This window comes from Mustela nivalis (genome assembly GCF_964662115.1).
Source record: "Mustela nivalis genome assembly, chromosome: 3".
Lineage (NCBI taxonomy): Eukaryota > Metazoa > Chordata > Mammalia > Carnivora > Mustelidae > Mustela > Mustela nivalis.
The window spans coordinates 177,367,346-177,376,122 of record NC_139022.1 but is presented as its reverse complement, the minus strand read 5'-3'; positions in this window follow the sequence as shown (position 1 = coordinate 177,376,122).

Sequence of the window (8,777 nt, the reverse complement as noted above, 5' to 3'; positions counted from 1 at the left end):
CACGGAAGCCAGCGTTCCCCAGGGTGACCTGTCAGACACGTAGCTTGTATTTACGGGAAGACTTTCCAACCCTGTGATTTTGACCAGATCCTAAAATAAAGATTATTGATTATTGAGTACATCAAGACCTTTTTTTCCTTCTGTATTTTTCTTTATTTGATTTCTCTAAGGTCTATCTATTGCCTTAAGGCTTTTGGAAGTGTACACATAAAAATTCATCATTTAAAGTAAATGTGGCAAATACAATAATCTCTGAATATAAAGCTCAGAAGGGCTCACCAGGGAGCCTCAGTCATGAAGGCCAAGAACATAGAAATCTCTCTGAGGAGGGATAAAATTCCAAAGAAGATACTTTTTCAAAATGAATATCAGGAGAACAGTTTTCTTAAATAGAACCCAATGTAGAATAGTCAGAGTTGAGACATCATTCATTTAAAATTGCCTCTGTGTGGTCAAAAAGATGCCCTAAGAACTGAAGCCCGGAGAGCCCTCCCAAGAAACTCAGTGTGGGCCAGCCTGTGGAGGCTCTTTTATTCTAGGAAAATATGGGAAACCACTTCTCATAAATATAACAGTGGGGTCAGAGACTGCCGTGTGGATTATCTGTGGGCTATTGCCTGTGGAGCCCAGGGTCAGCTGAATGTCCTGAGCACCGGCTTTCTGCCATCCTGGTTTCCAGATGTGGCCCCACAGTGGCAGTTGGAAGTATGTCAGGAGGTGGATAGCGTGTGTAGGATATGGGAGGGGTTTCTCGGGTAACAGGAGGCACATCTTGTCCCTCAGTTCTTCTGGGGGATCAGATCTGGGGCCCAAACCCAGACCTTCTGCCTAGTGTTGACCCATCGAAGCAATCAACGGCCTTTTCAGAGCCAGTCCTCTGGTGCTTGTTTCATTTCTACAATTTGGAGGAGGAATCCAGACTGGTGAAGATGTGGAGAAAGGGGAGCCCTCTTTTACTGTTGGTGGGAATGCAAGTGCTACAGCCACTCTGGAAAACAGTGTGGACAATCCTCAAAAAGTTGAAAATAGAGCTACTCGACAGCCCAGCAATTTCCCTAGTGGCCCTTATGGCAGAGACACAGACGAAGTGATCCAAAGGGCACCTGCGTCTCGTGTTCATAGCAGCCATGTCCCCAGTCATCCAAATACAGAAGGAGCCGCACTGTCCACTGGCAGAGGAATAGATAAAGAAGATGTGGTCCATATACACAATGAAATATTACTCACCCACCAGAAAGAATAAATACTTACCATTTGCACTAAGGTGGATGGAACTAGAAGGTCTTAGGCTGAGTGAAATAAGTTGATCAGAGAAAGAGAGTCGCCATATGGCTCTATTTATATGTGGAGCACAGGTAACGGGGTCATTAGGGACGGGAGTGAGAACTGAGGAAGGAAACACACTGCGGGCTGCTGGAGGGGAGGGGGACGGGGCGTGGGGTCACTGGGGAGGGGGACGGGGCGTGGGGTCACTGGGTGAGGGGCTTTGAGGAGGGCGTATGATGTAATGAGTCCTGGGTGTTCTGTGCAACTAAAGAATCCCTGAACTCTACCTCTGAAACTAATAATACCCTGTATGTTAATTAATTGAATTTAAATAACATAAAACTAACAAATAATTAAATAAATAGATTGATAAGTAAATAAATAAGACACCTCTCTAAAGGACACCAGATAAAGCCTAGAGCATTAACAAGGAAATAAAGGCCCCAATCAAGCTTGGTACTGTTAACCCCTTGGGCCACGTAATTCTTTTTGTGAACGCTGTCCTATTTATTGTATGATGTTAAGCAGCATTTCTGACCAAAGATGCTAGTCATACTCCCTCTGTTGTGACAGACAGAAGTGCTTCCAAACATTGTCAAATATCCAGGGTGGGAGTCAAAATTACCTGTACTGAGACCCATTGATATAGACAATTAATGTTTAACTGAATTCTGTCTCTGAAGTCACAATTCAACAATCACATCTCAAAAACTACAACTTGAGGATTTTTTTCAGGAACTTCAAGAAATGCTTGAAATTCAATATATTACACATTGGCTCTATAAAAACCCCAATCATAGTGTCCATTTTATTATTAAGTGTCACAACGACAAATACATGTGTCATTTCTAGGTCTAGATAAAATAGCTACCTAGATTAGAGCACATGAATTGCAGGAGTATCCCCCAAATGATCCCTAAATAAGATGCAATTTATATCAGAAAAAAAATAGTAAGTCTTCTGAAAGTTTAAAAGAAATACGATTTTTCAATAAAAGTCCTCCTAACAGATTTTTTTTAGTTAGTTTAGTTTAGTTTCTGGGTCTTGTGAACACCTGAGCCAGAGTGCCACATTGTGTCTGCGCACTGCTAAAGATGACAGCTCAGGTGAACATAAGGGCTTCTGCCTTTTTTTTTTTCCTGTTGCTTATTATTTTAATTTATGTTGGTTTAACAAACTTGTTGGGGGAAATTACGACTGTTATTTTAGTAATCGCATGCACTAACCAAATTTAGAAGGAAGTTCTCTTCCACAAGGAGGGCAAGCAAATCTAAAGACCTGAAGGAACCCACAGGGAGGGAGAAAAAGGAGTCGCTCATCACAAGAATGGGCAAGGGGCAAAAGCACATGTGTGTCAGAAGTCCAAGACTAAGAAATGGCACTTCTAGGTAAGAGTGAAATGTGGTTAATCTCAGCCAAGGACGAATTCGAGATTCAAGAGGAAAATAATGAGTCATTGTTCACTGTCCGCACAATGTGGTTCATTCTGTTCCTTAAAACAAAAGCTTTTCAAACTCATTCACGAAAACATTCACAGAAAGAAAACTCTGAATGTTGTTTTTGGGATAGGAAAGAATATTCCCTCAGGTTCCTTAAATCGTCGGTACCGGACTCCCTGAACGGGGGGAGAGCAACAGTAGGCTCTTGTCAGCAGCTTCCAAGCACCGGACAGGCCCGTGTCAGCAGTGAGGTGTGCGGCCAGCAGGGCACAGAAGAGCTTCCGTCCTGCTCTCCTCCTCCTCCTCGTCCGCTTTTCCCTGCCCTCTCCGTCTCCGTCTCCTGCCCCTGCCCCTGCCCCTCCTCTCCCTTCACTCGGCCCTTCTCCTGCCCCTGCCCCCTCTTCCTCCCCGGCCCTCTCCTCTTGTCTTTCCTTCCAAGTCACTTTCTCCATAGTGACACATGCGTGTGATGATTATTTTCATTTAGATTTTTGTTTCATTTACATTTATTAAGTGTATGAAACCCCCTATTGCAGCATGATAGTACCAGCCGGTCAGCGTGATTCCGCCCCAACCTTCCTTCCCAGCCCCACGGGGCTAGGGTATACCCAGTGTGAGGGAGAGCACAGGACACCGGCGAGCACATTCACGAGGGTTCCCTGCTCTTGCAAGGAACGGGCCGAGGTCTTCTGTGTATCGCAACCCCCTTTTTATTCTCCTATCCATAAACAGAAATAACATCATTGTTTCATAGTGACCTTCCTTGGCCAGTAGAGAATTTGTTTTCTGAGTGTCTGAGGTTGAAGCTGAAGATCTATGTTTTGTTTGTTTGTTTGTTTTTTGTTGTTTTTTTTATTTGACAGACAGAGATCACAAGTAGGCAGAGAGGCAGGCAGAGAGAGGGGGAAGCAGGCTCCCTGCCAAGCCGAGAGCCCAATGCAGGGCTCGATCCCAGGACCCTGAGATCATGACCTGACCTGAAGGCAGCGGCTTTAACCCACTGAGCCACCCAGGTTCCCCAGATCTATGCTATTATTATCAGAATGACAGATTTCACTATTTACTTGTTTGAAAATGTCCTGTAAGTAATCATAGGAAGGATATCATGGTCTTCATTTTTGAAAGCTGGTACAAGCTAAACATTAATGTTTTTCATCAAATGTCATGCTAACAAATGATATTTAAAAATAATACCATGCTAATAAATATTTTATTTAATATTTTACTTATTTTTTTAATAATCAAGCCAATATATTATATGTTTAAAATTGAATTCAGCCTTAGATGATTTTCAGAAGGTTGTAGGGTAAAGTAGTCACAAAGAATGAAAATTCTGGAGTCGATTTGCTTGACTTCACACCCTGTTTCTGATGCATATTTTCTGTGCAGGACAACTAGTTTCCCCACTCAGTTTTCTAACCTCCCAATTGGTAATAAAGATAGTAATTATTTCACCTGTTTCGTGTGAGAATTAATTTGAAATAATATGTCTGAAACGTTTGGGCCATTGCCTGACACACAGATGTTCAACGCATGTCAGCTCCAATTTTTACTAATGGGCTTCCTCTTGGATTCAGGTATAGGGACAAGAGAGCGAGGACATAGCATTCAGGCAGTGTGGTGTCACCATTAGAACTAACTAGTGCATATTCCAGTGCCCGCTGTATGCAGCGGGCCCTAAGCAAGCCACATGTTTTTTTTCTAGGTCTTTAAACCCAAGAACAAATCCAAGAACAGATGATGCCAACATTTAGTTCTTTCCCACTCAGACCGAAATGCCACACTAGACTTTGTGTGCTTCTGAAACCTTTCAATCTAGAGTACTTTGAAGTTTTGCTTAAAACCATCTACCTTACAATTTGAGTTACCTTGAGCTACTGTCAGGGACTCCATGGAGAAGCACGCTTCGCAGACATTCCTCCCAACCACGGTACCCCAGGAGCCCATCTTTCACACGGCCACAAAACGGCAGCTGAGAAGGGGCGGCTGTCAGGCACTACCTCAGCATCCGTGACCGAGGGGTCTCTTACTAGAGGGAAAGTGTGGGACAAACCATAATCTCACGAAGCAGTAACAGAGATCGATTATTTTTTTTTATTACATTTCTTTTTCTTTTTTCTTTATAATTTTTTTATTTTTTATAAACATATATTTTTATCCCCAGGGGTACAGGTCTGTGAATCACCAGGTTTACACACTTCACACCACTCACCCAAGCACATACCCTCCCCAATGTCCATAACCCCACGCCCTACCACCCTGAACGCGCCCGATCTCGTCTGATCTCGGAAGCTAAGCAGGGTCGGGCCTGGTTAGTACTTGGATGGGAGATGGATTATTTTTACAGACAGCGCAGTGGGGTCTGACTTGCTTTCTCCGCATGCTCTGACCTGACCCGGGCTTCTCTGTCACCTGCACTCCTTGGGCAGTAGTTCTGTAGGCCGACCTCACTTACTTTGACGAAGCGAAGCCGGTTTTCCAGTGGGACCAGTGGGTGGATCCGCAGAAGTGGGGTCTCCAGAATCCGGCGTCCTGCACCCAGTCCAGGAAGCTCTGTGCGTCCCTGCCGGTGCCCTGCGAGATGGGCTTCTGGGGAGTCTGGCCCGGGGACCCTCGGAGCCCACCGGCGCGTGGACTCACCCGTGCGGTGGGTCCGCATTCTAGCCCTGCCGCGGCAGGTCCTGGCCTGTCGGGACCGTAGGACCTCTGCTCCTCCACGAGATGACATGCCAAAATGCAGATCAATCCTCCACTTAGTAAGTGAATTAATCACCTTGAACTTTTGACTGCAGCGGGGTGGTAAAAGCTGCTTTTCTGAGGAGAACAGCACTGTGCTTCGGAGGGAATTACGGGAACATTACGTGTGGACGGGCTCTCTGGCTCCTGTGAGTCGGATTCGGGGAACCTTTTGATCTTTCTGTCGTTAACACCAGGACTCCCACTGCAACATGAGAGACAGGATTATAAAAATGAACAAAAGGTTATATGTGCCCAGAATATTTCATTTCAGAGAGAAAAGGACAGAACTCTTCTTACAGTCTACTCTCTCCTACTTTCTAGTACATTTTGTTTTGCTTTGTTTTCACTGTAAAATGAAACACACACACACACACACATTCACACACACCATCTTTCATTTTATTTTTCTTACTGCAGATTTAGGACATTTAGATTCTATCGCTTATTAATGCTCAAAGGTTCCACTTGGCGTAACATTTTTAATGTTTTAGGACCACAGCCTTTTTACTGCTGTTCTATGAAAGACAAACATCAGTAGAATGCCAAGCCTGTCAAAATTAATAATACTTCACAAAGCACATTTCTAATTAGCATTGAAGTGGCCTCCACGTCATCACTCCAGAACATATCACCAAATGGACGGAGACACAGCGGGCACATGGGATCATGTTTTCAAGAGTCATCTAGAGAAGAGTTGGGTTAGTTTTTACCCATTCCAGAGCCCCAGACAACTGCGCCCATGAGGGGTCATGAGTCAGGGGGCCTGTGTCCCAACTGAGAGGTCTGCAGGCATCACAAGTGACCCCTGCTCAACGCTGCAAATGCAGCCCAGGAAGAGGAGATGCTCTGGGTCTGCGCGCTTACTAAGACCTTATGAAACAATGGTTTGGGAAGCTTATGCAACAGGAAGTGCGGGGGCCGAAAGGCATTTGTTTGGATTAGATACCACAGATTTTTAATTCGCCCTAAGAAAAATTACACTGGAAGGAGAAGATTTGGAACGGTTCCTTTAATAGATCTAAAGGATAACATTCTTTTTTTTTTTTTTTTAAGGCTGAACAGTACAGAAAGAACATTCTTCTACCTTATTTATTTTTAATTGAAGATGCTATACAAGCATTTGCCAAATTATTCGAGTGAGAGCCATAATTAGGCAATGCACGTGGGGAGAGTAGAATGGTAAATGCCGACGATGAAGCCTCTATTGATGGGTATTACCACACCTAATGAAAGCAAGACTGTTGTAGCTGGGCATTAAATTGAGAGTATCCTTCCTAATAATACTCTGCATGTGTGAAACAGTTGGCAGGAAGTATCAACATAAGGACAAGTTCATGATGGTTGGACGGTTAAGAAACCAGTGCAAATAATTAAGGATTAAATAAACAAAAGAATGGAATGTGAACCCCCCCTAAAAAAAAAAAAAAAAGATAGCCTAAGCTAAAGACTTTGTGTACAAAGTGAAGTAGTTCTGTTCCGAATTATCTTTTTTCTATTGCTTTAAAAAATGTTAACCACATAATTGTCAGATCGCTCCTTTGCAGACAAAGCCAGATTTTTTTTTTCTTTATTAAGCCCAGTGAAAATAGATGAGTTTAGAAGCAGGTTTGGTTGCTCAAGCAGATGCAGAGTCGTAGGCTAAATTTGTTAAAAAAACAATTACTTGCAAATGTAAACATTGTGGTCATGCCACAGACTTCTCCAATATAAGTGGAATGTTTATCTCTTTTCTGGATCCTAACTGGAATGTAAGCTCACAGACGTACCACATGGACATACCTGTTGGATACTGGGTCCTGAGTTAATGTCACTTCTGTCTGTTAGCCAATGCATTCAAGGGAGAAAAATTGCTCAAGACAAGAATTGCACTGCACTCAAGAAAGAAATGGCACTGTAGGAGATCTATCTATGTTAAGATTTGTATTTTCTTGTTTGTATAGCTAGAGTCTTCACAAGGTAAGAGCAGCGTGTTCTTCAGAAAATACCCATGTGCTCCGAGGCCAGTGTAGGGAATGATACCAGTGGCCTCACCAACAGGGTCATCACTGCACTGTGAATATCCAGGGGGGAGCTCCCAAGAAGGCCCTGGGTTTCCATGTCACATGTGACACACTCATGAGAATGGAGAAGAGCCAAAAAGAACATCATGTGACCAGAGACCATCAACTAAACGTCCGAAGAATCAGACTGGATGTTTCCCAGGGTGTGGGGCGGCAAGGACCTGGCAAGGCTTCCACTCTCTGGAGCGCTCATGGTTACTTCTCATGTCTCCCAGCGCTCCTCAAGGAGAGCTTTTCAGGCACACATGTCTGGGGGTGTTTCTCACCCCAAGTTCAAACTGTCTTCTAAAATAAAACAGAAAGTAATCCAGGAAAGTTTTTTGTTTGTTTTGATTTGTTTTCATTTTTGCTTTTTTGCCAGCTATTTAAACACAACAAAAGTCTGGAAATACATTTTCTATCACATCCTTACAAAGAAAAGAAAATAAAAATCTCCAGGCTCCATTGTCCGGATTTCGTTCATTTTCTCCACGTTCAGGAGTGATAGCTCAGAAGGGTCTGCAAGCACTTTGCAGGCAGTGCAGACCGCGTTTCAGTTCGTGCGGCAGCGAAGCTCTCCGAAGGAGCGTCTTCACGATTGGTCCCCTTCATCCTTCTCTGCAGAAGCTGAGCAATTGCTTTGCAGCCCAAATCACATGGCCATTCCCCTGCTTGGGATGCCCCAAAATGGCTTCCATTTTCCCTCTGCACACGGTCTTCCCAGAACAGAAACTCCTGGTGACCTGGTCCTGGCCTAGAGACATGAAAGCACATGGTGCCCCAGTTCCGAGGGACTGGATCTTCCTCCCAGGGACACAGGAGACACACCCCAGCCTGCAGACCTGGCTCCTTCTCTGCCACCCCCCTCTGTACCTACATCTCAGCTCACAGTGTGCTTTCCCCAAAGGGCCTTCTGGGGCTCCTGATCTCTGGAAACCTCCCACTCACTGTCTGCACGCCACTCTCTGCGAACCATCTGCACAGTGATATTGGCTACTATCCCCTCAGACTGGTGTCTTTCTATTGCCTGTGCAAGGCTCACAAGAGCAGAGCTTCTCGGGAGCCCCTTCTCCTGGCACGTCGGGGGTGCTCAGTGGGGGCTTGTAAAGCCTTTGATGAGAGGACGGGTGGATATAAAGTAAATGAAGGAGCAATACAGGGGCGGTGGTGGCAGAGAGAACCACGAGGGAACCCAGCCGGTGGGAGGAGGTGGGCTGCAAGCGGGACTCCGTGGGGATGGGCGAGCCCAGTTAGATGACCTGGTCCAGGCTCGGACACAGGCTCAGGAGGAGTC